General features: G+C 40.6%; 1 long non-coding RNA gene across 1 annotated transcript; it reads left to right on the plus strand.

Annotated features, from left to right (window-relative positions):
• The first annotated feature begins 3,502 nt into the window (after positions 1-3,502).
• On the plus strand, positions 3,503-22,076 carry LOC110476613 (uncharacterized). The gene is made up of 7 exons (XR_013342128.1): positions 3,503-3,733; positions 4,468-4,667; positions 10,483-10,634; positions 12,455-12,565; positions 19,030-19,103; positions 20,295-20,478; positions 21,675-22,076. It is a non-coding gene; the product is annotated as an uncharacterized LOC110476613 (long non-coding RNA).
• Positions 22,077-24,319: the final 2,243 nt, after the last annotated feature.

A 24,319-nucleotide genomic window follows, 5' to 3' on the forward strand; every position in this document is an offset into this window, starting at 1 on the left:
TACCTGCTTGTTTCCTGCTAAGTAATTCCTTTCCTTCCTTAGTGTCTGTGTCAGTCAAATATTTGTAGATGGTTGGAATGCCTCTCCTTAGTTACCACTTAGCCAAACTAGACATATTTATTTAGTTCCTTTAATCTTCCTCATAGGTAAATCCCTCTAGTCCCTTAATTATTTTGCAGCTCTTTTCTGAACTCTCTCCTTCCAAACCTTTCTTGTAGTCATATTAAATTCAGTATCCTATTCTTGTCATTCAGAGCCATGGAAAAATCAGGGGTGCTGCTGCTGTTGCAATGTGATGTATCTTTGTGTCTGACCCACTATAATATTTTTTCCCCTGATCTATCATGCTGAGCACCATGCAAGGCTGGAGAGAGGTCAAGACAACCTCTGTTTTTAAAATTCTGCCCTGCAGCTATTCCTTACGGTGCTGTCAGCAGGGAAGACATTTCGTCTTCTAAAACCTCACTTCTGATAGTTTTTCCATCTGAAGATGTTGTAACTTGAGCCTTCTTCTGCATTGGGCAATAACTTCACTTACACTTCTCTCTCTCTGTGCTTCTTTACTGTCCTCTGCCCTGTGTGTTTCAGAGATCAGTAAGAATGGCAGAACAGACAGAGCAAGAACAAAAAAACCCAAAATGTAGCTTACTGCACAAAAAGCCTTGTCTCCTGGGTTTATCATCCCACAGATTAGTAGCCCAGGATGAGAAAAAGGCTCTAGGGAGACACTGTGATAAAAATTCAAGAATGAAGACTGAAGTAAGGAGACAGAGTAGTACAGAAATAACTTAGAGGGCCAAGCTGTCAGGGGAGATGAAAACAGGAAAGACAGTACATGTATTATCTCCCTGACCAGCACCCAGCAGCAGATTCTGTTCTTGAATAATTGGTGCTGCATTGATTTCTTTGGAGGGCTCTGTTTTGACTTTTCCTTGTCGGTTTTGATATTTCCATTTACACTGAAACGCTTCCTTCTTCCTCAGACCTTGGTTCCACAGAGTTGAAAAGTGGGCCTTCCATGCAGACTCTGACTTTGCTTTCCTGGCAGGTCCTCTGCCCTTGCCACAAGGTCCCCAGATAGTGACATCCATCTCTTTAGTGTGCACTCAACAGGGAGTGATTTCTAACAGCACATTGCAGAACACGTAGGGGCTTTAGGATAACTTGGTTGATGCCCAGAGACTAGTCAGCATCCATCCTCTTGAAGCCTTACCTGGTTAAATGAAACCAAATATTAAATATTAAATAAAAAATATTAAATAGTAAGTAAATACTGCCCAAGAAGCACTAGATTAAAACAATAATCAGTTGTATCGGTGTTCAAGCCAAGGGATTTTGTAGTGTTTGCTTAATCCTTATCTTAGACACTTTTCATTTTGTCTTGTAAAAGCGTGGCAATTGGCAGAGCTGTGCAGGAATGTAAAAAGTAAATGTGAAAATCTGCAAGTGTAAAAGTATATATGTAAATATTCCAACAAAGGAATGAGTGTCTACATAAAAGACAACACGTTTCTTTTTTTTTTTTTCTGGAAGTTCTCATCTGGTTTGTTTTGTTGTGGTTTTTGTTTCCTGGAAAAGAATTAAATTGTTGTGTCTCATACTTTTTAAACAGCTATTCATATGACAGTTGCCATGATATTTGTTACAATTAGTAGGAAATACCTTTTCTAAAATTATTTCTCATGTAGCTGCCAGTGATCTCTGTTGCATACATACATTTGATAAATCATTATCAGAGTAACAGAAATCATTCTATGGGAGGACACTGACCCTTGAGAGAAATTTATTTCAAACAATAGATGACAAACATAAACAAGGAGTATTTTCATCTTTAATACAATAGTTTTCAACAGAGCCATCAATTTTTTATGCATCTAGCCCTACACAAAAGAGTGCCTGTGTGCATGTTCAGATGAATAACGAGTGCCTGAAGCTGATAGGATTCATGGAAGCCATCACCTGCCTGTGGAAATCATGGTGTTTAAACAAGGGCTTCTGAAGAGCTCTCCTCATTAAAATGTTTTACAGTTGCACAGGTACAAGCAGTAGCCACACTGCCACAGAGGCAAAGAGAGCAGGGTACTGTGGAACCATGATTTTCCAGGGTGGGCTTGGTTCTTGTTGTCCACAATCCCAGAAGGATTCCCCTCCTGTTCTTTCTGGGTGCTACAGGAATCTAAATAAAGTTGAAAACTGAGTTCTTGAAGCAAATTCAGATGACGGATCCTGAAAGCTTTTGCCTTTCTCTGACTTATCTAATATGTCAGACAGCCAGCATGACACAGAAAGAAAGGTGTTTATGCAGCATTTTTCCCAATTTACATCATTTTCTCAGCCTATATCTAAAACATTCTGACACTTTAAGTTGTTTCTTCCCCCCCTAAAAAGGTTTTGAGACATTTTGGGGAAAAAAGAAAGTATGCAAACCATGCAGAGATTAAGCTCCAGTCTCCAAATCTCCTTATTTTAGATCTTCATTTTGGTGGCTCAGAAAATGAAGGCTATTGGCTCTTGGATTATGTAAACTGACACAGTACATTTTGTTTCATTTTCTTCAGAGTCTATGCATCAACTTATCCATAATATATTGATTGCAGGGGGCGGAAGCCGTCTGCAAGTGCTGGCTGATTCTAGAAGAGATTTTATTTGCAATTCTGCCTCCAAAGCAAGGTGTTGCCTTACTTATAATAGAAAGCACATGGTGTTGAAGACATGCAGGTGTCTGCGGGAGAGGGGCTTGCACTCCAATGCCCAAGTTTGTGTCTTTATGCTCAGTATCTGTAAAACATGAGGAAGTCATCGCACTTGAGTCATCCTTCTGGGGCAAATTGCCTTCAAAGCTTTGTTTTCCCTGCTACATCTGCTATCCTGCTTGCTCTCTCTGTTTTCCACACATCTATATCTGCAAGGGATTTCCCAGGCAGAAGCGTGTAGTTATGTGCCAAACCCTTGTTCTGTGCACAAACAGAAAAGAAAATGTTCCAGGGATGGATCACACACTGAGCTCACTCTCAGCAGATCCAGCAAACACAGCCTCGATGAGCAGAGCTGCATGGCACAACCACAGAAGCCCTGAGCACCTCAATGTCTGCCTGGCCCCTGGCAGCACAGACCTGACACATCTGAGAGGACCAGGGCTGTGGCAGAGCCTCCACACAGCTTAAAACCTCAGAGTCCTGGGAAAATCTTCAAAGTCTTTGATAGAAACTGCATGAAACTTCCTCACACAAAAAGCTGTTTCTAAGAGATCCACGGCCACCGTATGGATTTTGATACAAGAGTCACTGGAGAGATTGGTCCCATCCTATCATTTCCTTGAGGAGAGGCAATGCTGCCTCCAGCCCTTGCTTTAGGGTCACAGGTGGTGAATGCTAAAACATGTTTTTATTTCTGATCTGCTCCAGAGCCCTGGAGCAGCAGGCGGCCCGACAGCCGTGCCGGGCATGAGCTGGCAGAGCCGCTCCCTGCTCCCCCGTCCCCTCAGCCCGTTTGAAATGTTCTCTTGCCCAGCTGGCCCTTGTGGCCTCCTCGGCCCCAGCTGTGAGAGGCAGGAGCACAAAACATCTCCACGGGGCTTTCTGCATCCAGGGCTGCTGCTGGGGCTGCGGCCGGGCGGGTACCAGGCGCCGCTGCCTCGCTGAAGGATGCTCGCAGCTCTCCAGCACCTTCCCGATGCTTCAAATCCAGGATGCTTTTAAACGCCATGAGGATTTCCTACCTGCAATCAGGACAGGTCAGAGTTTTCCCTAGCGAGAGAAGCACGCTCTTGCAAAAAGGAGCTAATATTTTCCGGAGTCTGGCGGCGCTGGCGGGGTTGCGAGCTGGGCTTTCCGCGCTCCGCAGCGCTTTCGCTGCCGTGCGGCTCCTCGGAGCGGCGGGCGCGGGCAGTGCCGGGCAGCCCGGCTGAGCCGCGTTTCCGAGCACCGTGCCAGAAAAGGGACAGCGCCCATCCGTCCTGATGGCTGGGTGAGCAAACCGAGAAGTGTCTGTGGGTTTTCCTCTGTCTCTGTGCTTTTAGGTCCCGCACTTTCTCTATGCGGAGCATACGACTTTATTTTATTTTATGCATCTTAATTTCTCACACCCGTATCTCACTTTTTTTTTAAAAAAAGTATTTCTCAAAACCAGAGTGGTCTCTAGGTGATTGATGAATCTCATCTATTCTTTCATAAACACGTATTTCAGAATTTAATAGCGCCACGTTGCAGCAGCTTCTTGTGCTCCTATTTTAGGGAGTCAGCGTTGGCACCACGAAAGACAGCATCAGTCACTTTCTCAGATTTTGTAGCCCATCTGCCCTACACAGGAGATCCCTGGAGGTGTCATTACTGAAGTGATGAGACATTCTGGTTTAAGTGCTCATGGTCTCTGCAGAGCACAGGGTTGGGAATTAAGCATGCATCTTATGAACAGTAGTGGAGAACAGCATCAATAAATAACTATTCTCCTCCTTAATTTTTCCTTTAGATTCAGGAACACTACAAGCAACTACTGCCAGGACAGAACTCCTGATTTTTAATTCCTGCTCAGGCCTGGATTGGGACTGCTGAACTCCATTGTGCCTCTGGGAAATCGACACAATCCTTGCACCTATCATTGAGCAGTTGTGGTGACCAGGTACTGCCCAGGAAGTTCTCTGAGTGCAGAAGTGCTGTATGGGAAGAAAGGTTAGTGGCTGTAATGGAAGAGGGCTTCAGTAATGATTCCTGGCTAAGGTGAGACTACCAGCCCTGTCCAGTGAAATCCTGGGTAGTTTGCCAGTTGTCTCAGATGGATAATTATTCTATTTTTCATGTGATTTCTTCCACTGCAAATACCTCTCTTTTCTCTACCAGTATAAGCAACATGGCAAGTAAACATGTCTCTGTGTGCTCTGCAGCAGGTTCTATGATTTTGGGTTTTTTTTATGTTTGGATGACACATTAAAACACAGAGGAGTAATCTGATGGCAAGGTAAGCTTTGTGTTGAGGTTAGCACTAATATATAGCAAGAACTCCTTGTGCTAAAACCACAGCTATGGTAGCTATTATTGTCCCTGTGCAGTTTTCACAGTTATTACTTGGTAGGTTGCCTCTTCAGTGTCAAATTAGAAGTCATTCGGCCAGAACCATTGCAGTGGTGCCTCTTGAGGTTTGTAGGTCCACATACTCGAAGTATATTACATATTTTTCTGAACAGTTGTGCTTTCACAGGGGTCTGTATTAGAACAGCATGAAATCTGCTGCTGTTTACACAGGTTTCATCTAAACCTCACTGGTGGGTTCACTTTATGCAGTGTCAGCAGCACTGAGAGTCAAACTCTGTTTCAGACAAAGTTGAAACTTAAAAGAAAACTTGGACTAAGCTGTTTGAATCTCTTCCAGTATCTTTCTCCTTTCCATTCTTTTCTTCAAGGGCAAATTTGCTTTTAGCTTTCTGATACTGTGTGAACACCAAGCAGCTTATTTCCCTACGTTTCAAGATAAAAGGGTTAGGCACCAAATTAAATGTGGAAATAAGCAAAACAGTGATGAATTTTCTTTTCTTCAGGTGCTTCTGCTTTTGTTAATTGCATTTGGTCTCAGCCATTTTTTAAAAATATTCTTTAATAAATAATACAAGTGATGTCTTAGCCTATAAACTAGTCTGAAAACCAGCCTTATTCTTCATGTAGTGTTTTTGCCTGAAAATTGTCACTACAATGTCTTCTGGCAAATGAGAGAGAGATTTGGGTATGGTAAAAGACAAATCTGTGTATGGATTAAAACAGAGATTTTCAGTCTCCCCATAGGATTCTTAATCTTAAAAAGTAAAACCCAGATGAGATTAAAAGGAATTATATAGCAAATAGAGTTAATGCTTTTATCTAATACAAAAGGACGGGAAAATTTTAGACACAGACAATTAGTTTTAGTTAAAATTATTAAAACTAAGCATTTTATATATACATGTATATGTTTTATATTCTGCAATGCATGTTAAAATGGAGTCTCCAGGGAACCTCTTAAGGTTCAAGATTCAAAGTAAAAAACTGACTGAAATTGCAGCCTTGATCATGGTTATTAAAACAGATATCATGAACCTGAAATGGTCCTTGTACAGTTTAATTCCTTTGTCTTTGTGTAAGAAGATGAACTGTCACAAACTTTGGTTTAATGCTCCTTTATCTTTTCTGGAGAAAAGATGATACTTCCCTCTACTGCAGCTTGTGTTTGCAAAGCATTATGGATAAGTGGATTCAAAGTGACCAAGATCCACTAAAATACTTCCATTGTATGTTAGATGTATTTTTGTAAATGTGAAATCAGAACAGATTGTAACAATATGAAGAGAATCTTAATAACCCCTTTCCCATGAAAAGGAAAGTCATAAATGTGGCAGTTACTTTGTTTGTCAGACACGAGAGTTTATAAAAGCAGTATTTCCTCTAATTTCTTCCTCTATATAACCAAAGCCATACACATGCAGGAACACACATCACATTTTTCTCCAAAAAGCCTTTCTTCAGTCCTATTTTAATTGTATATTTTTCAATGAATTTGTTTAATTTTGCTTCTGGGAACTAATATTACTTTTGGATAATAAACAGATCTATCCAGAGTAGGGATGGAGTTGTATTGTCTAAGAGGGAGTTGTGATGGATAAGACTGATTAATATTGAAAGAGACTCTTGGGACAATCCTTTCAGAGCTTCTCTTTGTGTACACCAGTGCATCAAAACAGCAAGAAGAGGGTCCATGGAGCACCATTCTGCTGTTGGAGCTTGAAGTGCTGGGCGGGGCAAGTCTGGAATTTCCTCAAGCCCTGATGCAGATCCAGCAGGGATTACAGGAGACTGGGCACTCTCTCCAAAAGGCTTTGGCAAGCCCTCAGTGGGAGCTTGTGGCTACAGCTACACCTCTGAAACCTGCCCAGAGACATTTTCATCCATAACACATGATGTGCTGGCCCAAATCTTGGAAGTTTTACCAAGCATCTGCTCAGCCTTCCCAACAGGGAAGTCATGCTTACACGGGAAGGTGCTGGGCAGAGTCTGCTGTGAGATTAATGAGGGTAAATGGAGGTTTAACAGAAATGACAAAAAGAAGTATCAAATGAAATCTTCTCCAAGCCCCTCCTGGCTTCAGAGTACAGTTCAAACCCCTCAGCCACATAAGAAACAAAAATAAATTCTTTCTAGGTCATTTTATTTTGGAAGATTAACTTGGGATCAGAGACTCGCATCACGCTGTGCCGATGCCTCTGTATTTCGCAATATAGTTATTGGTACAGATTTTTGAGGACTAAATTGTCAAAATAGCTCAGTAGTTGTGTGAAATCTAATAATTTTGTACAGATTACAGTACCTCTGTGTTTGAAATGGATTTTTAAATTCCAGTTACTGGGACTGCATCTTTAGTTGTTCCCTGATTGTTTGTAGATATTGTGAATGCCTTTGGATCATGCCAGAGTGATAATGACTTTGAGCACAGAAATGGACTTGCAGCTGGATTCTCAGGAGAGCTTTCTACACAGGGTAATAGCTCACATATTGAAATGTGCTCACCAAAGAGGTGTTAGGGAAGCAGCAAAGAGAACCCAGATTTGCCTGAAAAATGGGGATTAGAAACAAGAGGAGGTAAAATGAATCTATTTCTCATAGAAGTTCTAGTAAAACTCAAACCCCATCAACTAATCACTAATTCATCACTAAGTACAGGCCAGGATCTCAAACCATTGCTGAAGGTACCCACTACCTTGCTCCCAGTGCAATTCCATATATTACAGTATGTGTCAAAGAAACATGGACAATTGCTCTTCCCAGGCTAAGCTGCTGCTTAACACAAGCTCAACAAGTGATGAGCCTTTATTGATTAAGATTCTAAATTGTTATACGACTGGTTATATGATATAACCAGCCTAAGCAGAAATAGCCAATGTCCGTAGATTTTATTTGCAAAAAGAACAGTGTGAAAGGATCTGTGCTGCAGTGATCTGTGCTTTTCTTTACTGTTGCTGTGGAGTTGAAAGCCCATCTGTCCTCCTTATTATGTTAAATTCATTCTGGAGTCACTTAACTGAAGTATCCTTAACCTAGTGCTTCTGCAAACTAGTACATCCACATAGAAAATAGTTATTAAAATAAACATCTCATTATGAGCAGCCTAATGCAGTACCATTGTGAGTAATCAATGAGGTCTCTGGCAATCATGGGAATTATACAATATAAATGAATTATTTATAATAAAATTGCTGAAGAGTTGCTGACTTTCCCAGTTAAGCATTTTTTACTTTCTTTTGTACAGCTTGCTGATCTTGCTCTGAGTTTTCAACACATTATATTTTCTTCTTGTCCTGTCATAACTTTAGAATAGAAATCTATTAAACTAAGCATAGGTTTATAAAAGATCATGAAGTCACATAACAGAATCACATTGTGTTCCTTAAGCTTTAAAAACATCACTTCAGGTAAGAATTTTATGCTATCTTCCAAAATGAAATAGAAGCTGAAAAGATACAGTATGAAATTTTTTTATGTGTTGCTTCCACCTCATGCTGACAATTTATATTTTGCCCCTTTTGCTTTAGTCTGTTAGTCAGCCATGCAGTAAAATGGGTTTGAATCCCCTGCACACTCATTACAGAGAGCATGTAAGAGTCAGGGCAATGCTGAAGCCTCAGCTCTGAGTAAATAAATATAGGAATAAGAAGCCTTTAGCAGATACCATAAAGGCATACAAATGCCTTTGCTTTGCCAGCCTTTGCCCCTCTCCCTATTTTCCCCTTCTCTTCCCTGGCCATTACCCGCAGACAGAAATCCTGGTACCAAGTGGGTTCTTTTCCTCTCAGATATTTCCACCTTAGCTTAAACTGGTGAAGAGGGTGATGTACAATAACCTTGCAGATTTTATCCAAAAATGAATGAAGGAACATTCATGTTCCTCAGTTTCAGGGTGCTCTCTATCAGGTGGGTGCTGGTAATCATCTGGAAGTAGTAAAGTTATTAACCACATCCAACACTGGGTGTTTGCTCACTCCTGCCTGGAAAGGGAAGGGGGATATACTGGCAGCTGTGATCTTGCCCTCTGAACTGTCTGACCATGTAGAACACGAATGCACTGGATATTTCTACATTTATCACAAACATTTTCTTCTCTCCATCAGATGCTTTGGCAAATATTTGGACCCTCGGAATAAAATGGCAATTGAAATTCATAGTCCAGGTTTTCATCAGCACAACTCAGTTGTGAGACCGTTGATATCAGGTTTTTTAGGAGACAGTAGGCTTGTGCCCTTTCCCGTGGGTATAAGATTTACAATGCTGTGCTCTGGTTCAAGATTGAGAGGTTAGAAGACATAAAAGCCACCAGTGTGAAAATGAGAGGAATCAAATTCAGAGATCCAATTCTGTGCCAAGAAAAATATCCAGGGAGTAGCAGCTGAAGCTTGTGTGTTTATCAGGGAGATGAATTTGTAGGTGAGCTGATTCCAAGCTGCACAGAAGTTGGGGAACTTTTCTGCTGACTAACAGCAATGAACTGGGGACCCCTCAGAAGCCAGGTGGGAAAAAACTGCTCTCTGCAAGCTCAGCAGAACCCCCAAACAGAGGACACCATGTGTCAGTGCAGGGAGGATGGGAGAGTTAAAACATGGTCATGACTGCTATGAAACCCATGTTAGACCTAGATTCCCCCAGGTCTCCACCCAGCCTGAGAGATAGACAAGGACAAATCACATGAGGGCGTGCAGGAGATGCTGCTCTGCACCTTTTTTAATACACAGGGGTGATGATGGAGGAAGGCTGTTGCCAGCTTTTTACCCCCTCATTTGAAAAGCTGTGCTGCTGTGTTTCATTTTACTTAATGCAAAAGTGGCAGAAGGAGGGCGGCAGAAGAAAAGCATCTATATCAGACACAACAGAAGGAAATATGGGAGGAGGGTGGGGAGGTGGGTTGGTGGTGTCTGTTTTATGGCCCTTCTGTGCCATCTGAGTGGTACAAAAGGCTAAAAAACAGCCTGAGCATCTGTGTTACTCTCTGCGCCACTATGATAATGAAAATCCACAAATGCTTAGAGAAATAAACAACATTTCAAGTTTCCTGAGGTTATATAAAAGAAATATTTATTCTATCTGAAAAAGACTATGCAGAGAAGTATTGGAGTCAAAAAAAATCATAATGTGTTCACAATGTGATGGAGAAGAGCAGCACAGCAAGCAACCTTAACTAGGCTGTTTCCAAACTTTTGACTGCCTAACCATGCAGCTTTAATACTCTGTTACCATATTTGTCATGCACACAGTATTATATAGATATATATAATACCAACTGTTTGCCTAGATATAGATATCTTATTTTTATTGGAATTTTATCCTCAGTCTCCTCTCTGCTTCTCTTTTCACAGTTTTTCTTAAGTAGAATGTGAAACTAATACTTTCAAATTTCAGCTGCACTTTTGAACTTGTGATATTTGAAAGCAATTTTTTTCTCATCACAACCTTAAACTGATATGTTGTTACACAGAAAATGTTACACATCTCAAAACTCTCCACTCACAGAAGAGGCTGAATGTATCCTCTTGAAGGTGTGGGATGCACGTGAAAAAAGTATCAAGATTACTCAGCTCCTTGGAAATTATCACTGCAACTCTTTTCTCTGCCTCTCTTTTTCTTTACGTAAGTGCAAAAATTGTCTCCTAAAAATGCTTAATATTCATCTTATGTCATGTAGATGCTGGAGTTTATTTTGAAATGCTAGCTTGTCTGAGAAAGCTATATTATGTTTGTGTTTATGCTACATAAAAATATTAACATAAAGTAAATCCAAGCTCAGGTCCATAATTAGAGCTAAGAAAGGAATTAGCAAAGCATTTAAGTAATCCCCAAGGTTAAATCCTACCTATCCAATGAATACCAGTGGCACAGGAGCCCTCCAAGGTCTGTGATGATCAAATGATCTTAGCACCCAAGTAGCCTCAAAATATAGGTACCTAAATCTGCCATTTATAGATGGACAATTTCTTCCTATTTTGTTACAAAGGAATTTGATTTTGGTGACAAAGAGAAGGGACAGAAAATGGAGCACAGTCCTCCAGCCCAATGAGTTCCATGTCTTGAATTTGTGGCAGTTAAATAAAACTACAAAACAGTCTTCAAAGCAAGGAGAATCCTCATCCAGAAGGGAATATCAGGAGGGAGATTGCTTTTTGTTACTTCTGAGCAGAATCAGATGCAGGATAGGAACACCAGGGAACTTTCTGGTGAACATCCAAGTATCTTTATCCTTTTGGATGTCAGTGAGGTTAAGAAAGGGTTTTGTGAATTGTGTTTTTGGATTCAATGTCTAAATCTCACATAAAACCTACCCAGGATATCTAACTGCCTCTGCTGAATTGATTTTGTTTCCTACTGTTTTTTCCTGATTACTTGTATATATATATATATATATATATATATATATTCTTTACACATGTGTGCATTTTAACCCCATAACTGCTGCTGTGTTATGTGGCAAATCAAATTTTGATAAAGGTGAGACAAAACTCCGAATATCTCTTCACTCCTAGAGTTCAATAGCACTGGATAGGAAGCATTTGTCATGCATTAAAGTGTTGATTCCATCTCCAGTAATCACCCACCCCTCTAATCCATCATCCTCGACCTGATTATACGTAAATCTGATTAGCTCACATAAGAATATAAAGGGGTTTCTTATTCCCTTCAGTAAACATATCAGTCCAATGACCTGGACATCAACAGGAGCAAGCTTTACACTTTACAGGGGAGAATCAATAATCCTAAGGATATGCTGATTATAAATGCTCACAACCACCAGGAAGGTTGTAGGCAGTTTATGAGAGAAATCCTTCATCTCTTAAACTGGCCAGACCCCCAGATTTGCTTGGTTAGCTGATCATGCTTTCTTCAGAAGACCTATCTGCTTAATGCATCAGCTCAATAATGCAGCATTAATTTTAATTAACAAATTGCTTGTACACCTACAGCTCTATCATATTGCTGCTGTAGCCAGAGTTAGGAAATTGTCCAAAGAAAATAAATTTGAAGCAACTCAGGCACAGGTAAATAGCCTGTTATTATCCACCAACCATTGTCATTATGGTCATTTCTGAAAAATCATGTGTATCCCATGGTTCATTAAATCTGTTTTACTGCCTGGATAAATGAGCTACTTTGAGGTGTCGGCAACAACCTCAAGCAGGAGGCTTTATTCTGCTAAGAAAGATGGCAATCAGCAGCAAGAAAGGCAATCCAGAGAGCATCTTATACAAAATTCATGGGTTTATTAATTCATAATGTTAAATGTTTTTGGCAGCTAACTAGTCACAGAATTTCATCAAGATGTGCACTTATAAATAAAGGGAAAGCAATAGCTTTTCTTCAGGAACTTTGTTCTGGTACTTCTAGTCCTTCAGGGAAAAAAAAAAAAAAGGAAAAAAGTTAACATTCTCAATATGGGAATTTTCTGTTTCATCAAGCCTGTCTACCAGATTGTCAGCAAATGTCTTCAAAATGGCCAGCGTGAGGATTCCACCAAGATTTATCAACAAATGAGCCAGAAAAACCCCACGATATGGAAACAGAAAAAGGTAAGGAAGGAGAAGGGGAGGATACCATGTGCTCATTTCAGCCAGGGGTTTGTGCTGCCCTTGCCACAAACAGATTTTAGAGCAGGCCAGGCTGGTTAATGTGGCTTTAGATCCTCAGCAGGCACTTACACAATGGCACATGGAATTTATTTCATGTGGTACCATTACAGGAATGCTGTGAAGAGGGAGAGCAGAGAAAAAGGCTGGTGCTGGTGCCTGTGCTGTGGTTTGGAGAGAAATACCCTAGAAATAAGAGAGGAAGGGGACCTACACCTTCTATTGAAACATCCAAATAAGCCAGACTCCCAATTCCTCTGGAGGGAAGGGCAGGACAAGTGGTGGGAGAAGAGGAAATCAGGGGAAAGACTGAAGAAATGGGTGCTGGAGAATTTCTGAAGGGAGCAAGAAGCTACTGCAGAGGAGGGCAGATGTACAGGAAGCCTCAGAAATGGCAGAAATTGGCAATGAGGACTCCAAATAGAAGCCAGGAGAAGGGACACCTTATCTCAAACACAGAAACACTGAAAGTTGCTAAAAATTTGAAAGGAAGCCTGGAGAAAAGGACCCATCCTTCTCAAGAGGGATGTTTGTTTTCCAGCTTTTCATACATTTTATTCCTCGCATTTTACGTTCTGAATTTTTCCTGCTTAGCCTGCTATCTTACTTTACCCTGTGTGATGTGTTCAGAATTTCTCCCCCCCCCCCCCCAATTAATCCTGATTTAAAGGGCTAAAAAACTATTAACTTCAGATTAGTGGGAAAGGTTTGCTTTTTATTTCAAGGTCCTATTGATGCAGGTCCTGTAAGCTGGTAACCCTGCACCACCAGTTGTAGCTGTCAGTACTGACAAACCCCACAAAAGTACAGGACAGGTGAAGAATAATGTTGAACTACTTTAGGAGGGCTGCACAGGACAAGGAGAGAAAAATCTTCCCCCCTTCCTTTTTTCTAAAATCTGAAAGCAGATATGTACTTATATGCAGGTATGTAGCATATGACATTGCCTAGCCTCTTGCATCTTTCAAAGACAAAAACCTAGCTGGCCTTGGACATGTGCATGCAGTAGAACACTGGCAATGAGGAGACAAGGAATCAGCTGCTAGAAATCAATGAATGACAGCCCTAAAAGCTGTCTGTGACTTGCTTGAAGGTGTACAGTGAAAAGATTCCTGTTGATGTGTATCCGTATTACATGGTGGCCTTTTGTAGCCTCCCCAGCAAAGCAGAAACCCGCCTGTGACCCAACACTGCCTGTGGGGCAGCCTGTGCTCCAAACCAGCCACACTCAGGATATTGAACAGGCTTTTTTTTCCCCTCAAGTGCAACAGGGTACATGTGGAATATTATATTGTTTTCCAGCCACCTGCCAGATATTTGATGGCAGGAAATTTGCACGGCTCTTGTTGTAGCCAAGTGACAGATAATAACTGAGAGGTGCCATTGTTGGAGCTATCACTATCAGATTTTCTAATGCAGCCCTGGTGTAATGAGATCATACACATTGCTCAAGCTTCAATCAGAACTTCCACTGAAGGAACAAGCCCGTATAATAATAAAAGCAGAAAGCATTTTAAGTAAATAGAATTTCCCAGATACTGCATAATGGTGTTTGTTATTGCTATCTTTTATGAGCCTCGAGAAATATTTTGTATAAGAATAATTTCCTTCAATATAAGCTGTTATCATGAAGGTCTCCTATGTCAATTCTTATTTAAAATATATTTCCTTACAGTCCTAACATTATGAAAGCACAAATTAATGCGACCTCTTTGCTTCCATTCCATGTTCTTATAAAAACCTCGCCGCAGCTCTCCAAAGAACAGTTACGTGCTGTGTTGTACAAATGTAGCCTAAACCACTCCAAATAATCAAATCCATTTTGGCAGTAAAAATTTATTCTATGTACATCTTCCCAAGCCCCTGAAAAGCCAAGGTCTTTCAGTGAGGACTGCACGGTGGATTTTTTTTTTTTTTTTCTCCTGTGCTTGAGCGTTGAGAAGCGTGGAGACGATATCCCGCTCCGCTCTCCTGATGGAAATCCTCCAGGAGCCTGAGCAAGCAACACTTCTTCTGAAGAGCTCATGGGAGCACAAACAGGGATCCTGGCAGAGCAGGAGACAGTGCAACAACACCCCAGCAACTGTACAAGGGAAGGCAGACTATTTTCATGAACTACAGTATTATTTCCCTCTTGCTTAAAGCCTGCCATTTGCAAAAGGACAAAGCCAAAACAAACTCCTACAGAGTGCATATTCCTGTTTAATATTTCCTTATTGTGACCATTTTCCTTTTTTGCACAGTTTGCCTTTTTGTTTTAGTATGTATTTATTATTGCTGGCAGCAGATAAAATTTATTTCGTTATTTCATTATATGAAGTTTTGACCACTGGATCTCCATAGACTGCTTTCTGGTAGTGTAAAAGAGTTATATGATTTCAAAATTTCTTCTCTAAGTAGTTAAAATCTTGTTTACAGGCAAAGAGGAAACATACCTTATACACAAAGTCAAAATTTATCATTAGTACAATTGAAATCCTAAGAGTCTCATCCAAGAATTGTTATTATTCCACATACAATTGTTATGGAAAGAGAAGAATAAGTCTGTGCAGAAAATATTCAGTAATAAAAAAATAATGCAGTTAAATTTTTACACACATACTTCGTTTCTACCTCTTTTCATTATGTTCTGCTCACCCTTCTGGTCTTCCTCTTACCCCTTGGGTTGGGGGTTTCTTTCTCATGGTGGCTGTGTTCTCAGTGACTTGTCAGTACCCAAAGTCCTTTACCAGGAGCAATAAAAAGTTCACTTTGAAGTTTTCCTCTTTCTCTGTGTTGGATTCTTTTGGGGTCACTTTTATGTGTCTGCTAACATACTTTTACAGCCAGCCTTTATTTCACTGATCTGCACCTCTGAGTCACAGCCTTTTTTAAAGGTGGATTTACATGTGCTCAATACGATTTCTTTGTTTGCTTGATTATCCTAAAAAGCAGAGTAGCCCAGCTCCAGGTCTGCATTTCTTTAGTTGTGGGGCTTTTGGTGTCAAGTCTGTGTTCCATATTTCATCATCCCAGGTCTCTGCCCCTCCAAACTGAACTCTGTCTCTCTTATCCTGCCTGGCCCACATTTACCAGGACTGGTGAAACCATGGTAGCACCACAGAAAGATAAATAAAAGTAAAGCAAATCGGTCAGAAAGTCCTAAAGAGTTGGAGAAATTGGCGTCACAACCAAATCAACTGAAAAGAGGCTGCAGGCAGGTCAAGAAAAGTTCAGACAGAGCAAGTTCTGACACTTTGCAGACTCAGTGCAAAGTTTATGACCACAGCAATGCAGTATTACAGATCAATATAATGACAGCATGTTCTTACTTAATATCTTTTCACTTTTCTTAGAGACATGAAGCAGGTTTGTCTTTTTTATGCTTTTATTGTAAAACATTAATTTCACCCCCCAAGTAATTCTACAATTCTCATAAATACCTTACTTTGTTTTGTGATCTTCAGTAAAATGACAGTGATAACAAAATAGTTATATAATATAGCATGCATAGCTTGGTGAAATGCATCATAAGGGACAAGGTGCTAAACTTCTTGGTTGTCACCTTTCTAGACAGAGTTTCTTGCTATTTTAGCTTCCAGCATTTTTAGTTCTGTGACCCAACATGTCTCAAAACAAACCTAGAAGTTATAAAATATAAAGAAATTTTAAAAAGCTGATAGGGGCTGAGCCTTGTATAAGCAAAGGCAACGACTGGTGAGACTATTCTGTGCACTTTACTTTAAAAAGCACCAAATGCCCAGAGCCCATCACTGGATTATGCACCACATGTCCACCACAATTAGATTTAAGGAAAATTCATACTCTTATTTCCAAAAGAATGGCATTTGAAATAATGGAATCTGTATGAATATATTGTTTCGATCTGTTTCCTCTTGCTTCCAGTAAGTTTAAAATTCATACTCTTATTTCCAAAAGAATGGCATTTGAAATAATGGAATCTGTATGAATATATTGTTTCGATCTGTTTCCTCTTGCTTCCAGTAAGTTTTTGGACTATTTCCCGTATTTTGTCTATTTCAAAATAGGGCAACTCACCCCAGAAACTACTGATTTCTTACTGAGGAAACATGGGTTTAATCCTTATAAAACAGAGGAAAATCCCATCAAATACAAGAAAAACACAAATCTGCATCTGTCTGGTCTTTGCTGGGCTGCTTCTCAGGGAACACCTTGCTGGACAGAGTGTTCAGTGCTAACCATTGCAACAACCCTTATCCAGATGGAAAAAAAAAAAAAATACTAGGAAAGACAGTGCAAAGCAATGATGTAGCTGGTGAATTTTTCAGTCATAAGACTGTTCTGTTCTGTTTCCTTGGGATTTTCCCTTCTATTTAATTTCCAGTATTTTTTTAATTATGAGATTTCATATCGGAAAACATTTCTTTTCTCTGAGGCACATGCATAGATATCTTACCATCAAATACTGTATTGGTGGTCTGTTCTGAGTGAAGAAAACCAGTTCTTATTCTGTTGCTACTTTTTGGCTTCAACAAGTTCTAGATATCCCAGGCAGAGGGAGAGGACAATGCTGCAAGATGCTGCCAACATATACAGTGAGCATCAGCTTCTGTTCTGATAAATCTATGATTATCCACTCCATTTATCTCAATGAGAAGTGAACTTTTAAATTTGCATGGTCCATTAGGACCTCAAGTGAGCAAGGCATTTAAGCATGTGCTTAGATCCATCTGTATTCAGGAAACCAATTAAGTACATGCTTAATTTTAATGATGGATCCTGTACTGAGGGCTATAAAGATAAACTGCCTTTAAACTTGGACAAAGTCCCCTTTCTCTTTATTACAAAAGAAAACAAGGAAGCTCAATGCAAGAGATGGTGTTAGTGCAAAACAAGGCTTTTCAATTTCAGCTACCAGGAATTGAAACAGTGAGGATGAACTGTAATAACTTTAACCTAGAACAAGTGGTGTTAATTCACAAAACTGCCTAATGAGACAGGGCAGTTCTGAGTGGCAACATGAGGCTTCTGCCTCTTCTCTGACTACAGAGGCAGCCTAGGGAGATCAGCACAACTAGAGTAGAGCCAGCAGTCATTCTGGATTTGTGCAGCCAGGCCTAGAATTCCACATTCTCCCACATGAGACACTATAAAAGCACAAAGCAAATTAGCTAACAGAACATTTCTTCTCCTGTGCATTTTCATCTGCAGCTTTAATCATTCCATTAACAGTGTCATAGATGCCTCTATTTTGTTTTCTAAGCACTGCTATCATCAGGACCGACCAAAGCTATAAAGTTGTTATTTCACACTGAGATATGTATGATGCCTATTGATGTTGAAATTAAAGGTTTCTGAAGAAACAGTGCTGCAAAATTATTATTCACTCGCTTAATTGCTCATCTGGTTCGAGTTGACTATGACATTTCATAATATATTCTATTTCACCCTCTTCACCACGCTGTGCAGGGCAGCTAAGTACTTTGAAAGTTTTAAGGAGGTATTTCTATTTATGAAGGTAAAGGCAGTATGTAGACATTCCTTAAAAAAGGTCTGAATCAGCATTAAAACAAGTTAGAAATGAAGCAGCAGCTTATTAAAAAGTAGCTTTATTGACAAATGATTTTAGCAAAGTCACCAGTATTTGAAATTACTGGGAAGTACCCAGCAACACCATAAATTACAAGGAGACAAACACCACAGCCTATCTCTGCAGGTGAGAGAAGTAACAAGCCGAGGCTGGCCTATCCCTGAAGGACTAATTTTGACCTGTATTAACTGCTTAATCCAGGGAGTTCAGTTTAACACCATTAGGAAAAGCAGAGGACACGTTTAACAAGTGAGCAGACAAAAAAATACCTCAAAGCTCCAGCTCAGCTTGTACTACTCAATAGAGCTGTTAGAGCAACACTGGCCTGGGGCACATGACAAGTGGTAGAACAAGAAGATAAAGAGGTCAGCAATACATTTACAGGTACTAACATTATACTTCTGGAAAGTATTTTGTGTTCCCTTCTCAAATGTACACATTGGCAAAAAGGTAAAGATTAATTTCAAAGCAGTACATTGATGGGCTGATTTTTTTTCAGGAGACAACTATAATAAGAAGGACATTTTTAGTACCATTAGTGCCCAAAATTCTGCAGCATGTGGATGTGCAATGGCAGGAAAATTCATCCTTATTTTGCCCCTCCCCTGCCTCTTTGTTAACTTTTCCATTCTGTGCCCCAATTCCCTCTCCTTTTCCAGCCACCAAGTAAATTGATCCAGACCTACATGCATGCTTTACTCTTCTTACAGGTGTTTCTTGTCCTTGGCAGCAAGAACCTGTGATGGTAGCCAGTGTGAACCCACGTGAGTACTGGGGTCTTCAATTATCCCCCAGAAACCAGAAGAGCACTCATAATTTCTTTTTCTTTTTTTTTTTTTTTTTTTTTTTTTTGCAGTCTTCAAGATTTTGCTGGGTTTGCAATGTGCCAATTATTCCCAGAGAAATGGAAGAGACCTCACATTTCCTTTGGTGAGAATTAGTTAAATATTTCCTGGTTCAGACAGGAAGAAAACGTGCTGAATTTCTCTTAAATTAACCCAAGGTGCAGTGGGCCAGAAAAGAAAGAGAAGGTCCCTGATTTCCAAGGGTGTTTATCCAATGTTGGCTTATTCCAAAGCATAGAAAACACTGCTACAGTCCCAGGAGCAGCTCCCATTTTCTTGTCTGTTGGGTGACTGCCCACACAATGAGGCTGCTGTGTGAAAAGGGGGCCCACCTCCTCCTTTGTAGGAATCCGTGGTATTGATGATTCCGAGATTGTAGAAAGTCTCTGTCTTTCTGCCCCGCTGCCAAAGCAGAAGCCATAATTGGTCTGTGCTGGTTCCAAGGTTGTTTATTCTGTTTATCTCTCACATGTTCTGCTGCCCTGCCCAGCTCTGTCCTGTAGGGCAGCGTGTGGGGCTCTGCCCTCAGTGGGATGAGACAAACATTAAATACCAGAAACTCCCTGGGCTGGATTTACAATAACGTGCCAATATCTGTCACCTACGTTGGACAGTGTGTCCCCAGCCTGAACCAACAGAAAAATGCCAACACCACAGTGAAACATGGAGGGCATGAAGAAGGAGAACACCCAATTTCCTCCATCTTGTCCCCTTTGAACCCCTAATCTAGAATCCTAAAATTTTACTTTTGCATCCGTGCCACACTTAATTATTACTTATATCAAACACTCAGAGCTTGTAATTCATCCTGTAAGATTGAAAACTCTTTTCCATGGGCAGAGATCACAGACAATGTCTCTGGGGTCTCTGTACAGGGGGTTCCTGACCCCCTGCCAGGGTCCCAGACCTTCCAGGGCAGCCAGAGGGAAGCCCTGGACTCCCACACTCCTTTGGCCATCTTTTAAAAGAAAACCACCTCTGTATCCTCTACATGCCCTCCAAAAATCCACGGATCAGTCCTCATTTGGAGGGAGGTTTTGTTTCTAGGCCCCAGCTGACACAAGCTTTTCTTTGAGCCTTTGAGAAATGCAGCAATTCTTTATATACCTACAGAGACGTGAGAAAGTTGCCAGTGGTGTTTGGGCTGGGCCAGAATTAGAATGCTAATCAGTGGGTTTGCTCCAGGGGGCTTGGATGTAGGTTTGGATCATGTCCCTAAGCTTGCACGTAGGCAGGAGTTGTGTGACAGAACTCTCATCAGCATTTCTCACTGCAGGAACCTTCAGCCTTGCCACAGAATCTCAGCTTTTTTCTTTCTGCCTTTTATATGTTTCTGAAAGCGTCCTAAAAACATATGCTTTTAATCTCCTTTGAGTCATCAAAGAGTTTAAAACAACACTCCTGAGAGCCTGGGGACAGAAGTGATGCTGTGCCACCATGAAATCTGACATTTTGCTAAGGTACCACATGAGTCAGTGTTTTACTGCAGATTTAATTATTTTGCTATAATCAGAAGTCTGAACACATTAACTTTTCACAGCCCATTGTTGAATGAGACTGGCTATGGCTGCATCCTGCAGAATGCAGACATTCTTCCCTGCAAAAGAGGAATACATTGATGGTGGTGGGGAGAGGAAAACCAAAGCTGCGTCACTGAGCTTAGGGAAAAAAAGAGAGAACACAGAAAGCAGAAATATCTTTCTACTAACCCCATTTGGGTTTTGGTGAGAGAGATGATAGACTGACAAGCAGAGGAGAAAATACTCCTTAGCATCTGCCGTGACTGTAGGATGGTGAGAACAAAGAAAAACCCTGCGTATCCTTTCCCATTGCCCTGTGTGTCCACAGCTATCCAGCATTTGGATTCTGTTGCAGCTCTGTCTTCACTGTGTGAAGGCTTTGTTTCTTTGATCTTGATGGACTTCTGCTCTTTGAATGATTTCTTTTCCTTGGGTAATAAAAAGCCCACTGTTTCTATAAGTGTGTTTCTATAAGTAAGATTTCATGCATACCACTTCAGAACAGGTGCTAAATAATATTTACAACATGAAAAGTTTGATCCTGATAAAGTCATCCAGTGGACAAATGACCTTAGAGATATGCCCAGGAATGTGTTGGATCTGCAGCCAGCTGAAAAGTGTGTGGGTGCCATGGGCTGATGTTAAGCTGTGCTGCTGTGCTAAACTGCACTGGTGTTCACCACCTGTGGAGCTGCTCCAAGGTCAGGAAGGAAGAATCAGGGCAATAATTAGACATCCTGTTTTTCAATTATAAACCACACAGTAATGAAAAGCTTTCCAGAAGATCACTTACTGTATTATTGGGTTGGGTTTTTTAATTGGCTCTTAAAATGAATTCTGCTTAAGCGACTAACTGGGCAGTCACTATTCAGCTTGGGAAGTGCAAACAGGCTGGGGTAACCAAAGCAAAAAGGATTGAATTGATTTTCATATTAATAGGAGAGTTCATTCTAGAGAGAAAAGGTTAATTTGCTTTTCAGTGAGTTTATGGAGGAAGTGCTTGTGGTCAGGGTGATAATTTGTAGCTAAATCACATGTTTAAAGGCAAAAGTGATTACAGAAAAGCAAGGGACAGAATTTTCATTATTATGCAATGGAACTGTCAACAGTGTTTTCTGTGCTTTCTTCTTCCCCAGGCACAAGGATTTGAGAAAGAAGTCAGCACAATAGCACTGTCATCTGTGGCCTTATTTTTCCTCTTCACATCAGATATCTCAAGAAATGCAGAAGCAGAGACAATGCTGTCTCACCCAGCTTTAATGCTGCTCATGCTTATGGTCTGTGAGTTCTCCTCAAATGCACATGCCTTTTTTTGGGCTTGGCTTCCCCACAAAGGTGCTATCTGTAGGTACTGAATTTTTAATTTATTTTTTGTTAGCATACTAATTCTTGAGATTTGTGAATTTTTAGAGATGTAAGTAAATTTATGCCTAATACAATGACTTGACATAAAAAAATGATTGCAAATATGGATTTGGGTTCCTTTCTTTAGTTTTAGCCAAGAAGAATCTGTGCTAATTAAGCAAATGAGTATGAGATGGGGTCTAGGTTTAGGAGTTGAAATTTTGGATAGTCACCTCCAAGGCTAAGTATGAGTAAAAATGGTAACTGTGCTGCTGATTTAAGAGGTGGTGTGACAAATGTGACCTGAGGAGCAGTGACAGCAGCTTGCCCTACCTTTGATACTTTATTAAAGGCTTAAGCAAACATGCAAACCTAGACAAGTCCAGCAAACAAATACCCAGCAATGTTTGCCCTTTGGAATTTTTTAAATAAAAAGTGCTGACATAGCACCTTTAGAACTTTGCTACACCTGATATAACTTGCACAGGGGTGGAATGAAAATCCCAAGTCAGAGAAATATCCAAAAGGCCACTCTTTAAATTTCTGTCCCTTGTGTGCATGTTTGAATTTGCAGAGCTAAAAACTACTTGAAAGTAAACTTTTTGTTGTAGCTGTTCTGTGTTAGACTGCAGATGTCACAGATATCCTCAGGTCCACGACTGAGGCTCATGGGCTGCTTCTTTCTGGTCTCTGCTCCTGTGTGGGGGAGGCCAGAGCAGGGTTCCACTGGTCCATCTCCTTGGCTTAACCTTTCTCCCCCATCTCTCAGCTGTTCCATCAGGCTGGACAGATCATTCACCTGGTCACCCCTTGCACAGCTTTCATCTCTCCTGCTGTCCAGTGCCACTGCCAGGTTCTGGCATTCCCCGCAGTCTGAGACTTTGGCATCTGCATCTTTTCCTGAGGCTCCATCTGTGAGGTTTTCTGAGCCTGGTTATATGGGGATACTTCAGACTAGAACCACTTTAACTCATTTGATAGTACAGAAACATCCCTGAAGAAATGAAAAAAAAAAAAAAGAAAGCAGACCTGCACTTTATAAGCACTCTCAGATGACATGTACAAAAGTGCAGGTATTTTACGGACTATAAAAAATAGAGTTCAAACTGACCAAGAAATAGATAAAACCAGTAATCTTCAGGATGCTATCTGCAGTAAAGATTATGTATTGTAGATTACAATCTATGCTAAAAAGGGTATCTTCTTTGCTATGGCAAAAGAATGGTTGAACCTTCCACATTTCCAAGCTCACATGTGGGCATGATAGAATCTTAACAACATGCCATTAAATATGCCTTTACAACATCTATTCTGCCTTGGCTAGATATATCTGTGAATCCTCCCTTTGCACTGGAGATTAAATAAACTCCCTGGACAGCTGAGAAGAATTAAAGTATGACCTGATAGTTTCTCTGCTTGACAATAATATTGTCTGTCAGTTTGTGCTGTATCCAAGATACTGTTCTCTGGTCCATGCTTAGATATTGATGGGTTTAGCTGATTAGCATCTCTACATCATTTTTCCTTTCAGTCTCAAAATATATTTTACAAAACGTTGCAGCAGATGCTTTCTAGACTTTGCACAGGGGTGCTTAATGCAAATATTCCCATGTATCCCCTAGCTAAAGCCTTGAAACTTGTTTCTGTCTTAAACAAACAGCAAACAGCAGTGCTGTCACATTTGGCCACTGGAGCCCAACATTATGACTGAGACAGGGTTTGCATCCTGTAATAAGATATGGGAAGGTTTTCTGACTATTCCAAGCTTCTCTTACACAACAGAATATCAGATTCTAGGTGGTCTCAATGCAGATGTGCTGACATCCCAGTAATTTTGGGTTAGGCATCTGAACAGGTGATTACTCTGCTACATACTTTGAAGCATATTGATGCTTCTTAAAAATAGCCATGGTCTTACAGGTCACACAAGTAGAATACCCAAATTTTAGTTTGGTGTTCATCAAGTTGTGAGAAGGGAGAGGCTGTGAGCATTCCTTTGGAAAAGAATAGAGGAAATCTGGCACAGGCTTGGCACATGGGCTACAGCCTGCTCCCTGACCTGAGATGCCTATAAAAAAATGTTTACTCATGTATTGTTTATTTATTAAAACCTTCTGACCTTTCATTTATTTAAGCTTTACATCAAAATCACCCAGAATTCCTTTAAACAACAGTATTTAGTCCATAAATGAAAGGAGCAAGAGACTGTGATGTGTCCCACAGGAACCACAGGAACTGTCATTCACTCCAAGGCTGGTGAAGAGAGAGGGGGATGCAGATTTGGGAAAACCAAGAGATCACAGATGGGTTTTTCATCCATTACCTTTCTTATCCTAAACAGATGGCCCAACCCCAAAAATAAGGGAGAGCATCTGCTTTCAGAATTTGGATCTGTGCGCCAAAAGTAAAATTCACACTTCCCATGAGAAGGAAAACA

Source organism: Lonchura striata, chromosome 2 (genome assembly GCF_046129695.1).
Source record: "Lonchura striata isolate bLonStr1 chromosome 2, bLonStr1.mat, whole genome shotgun sequence".
In the NCBI taxonomy this organism is placed as follows: Eukaryota; Metazoa; Chordata; class Aves; order Passeriformes; family Estrildidae; genus Lonchura; species Lonchura striata.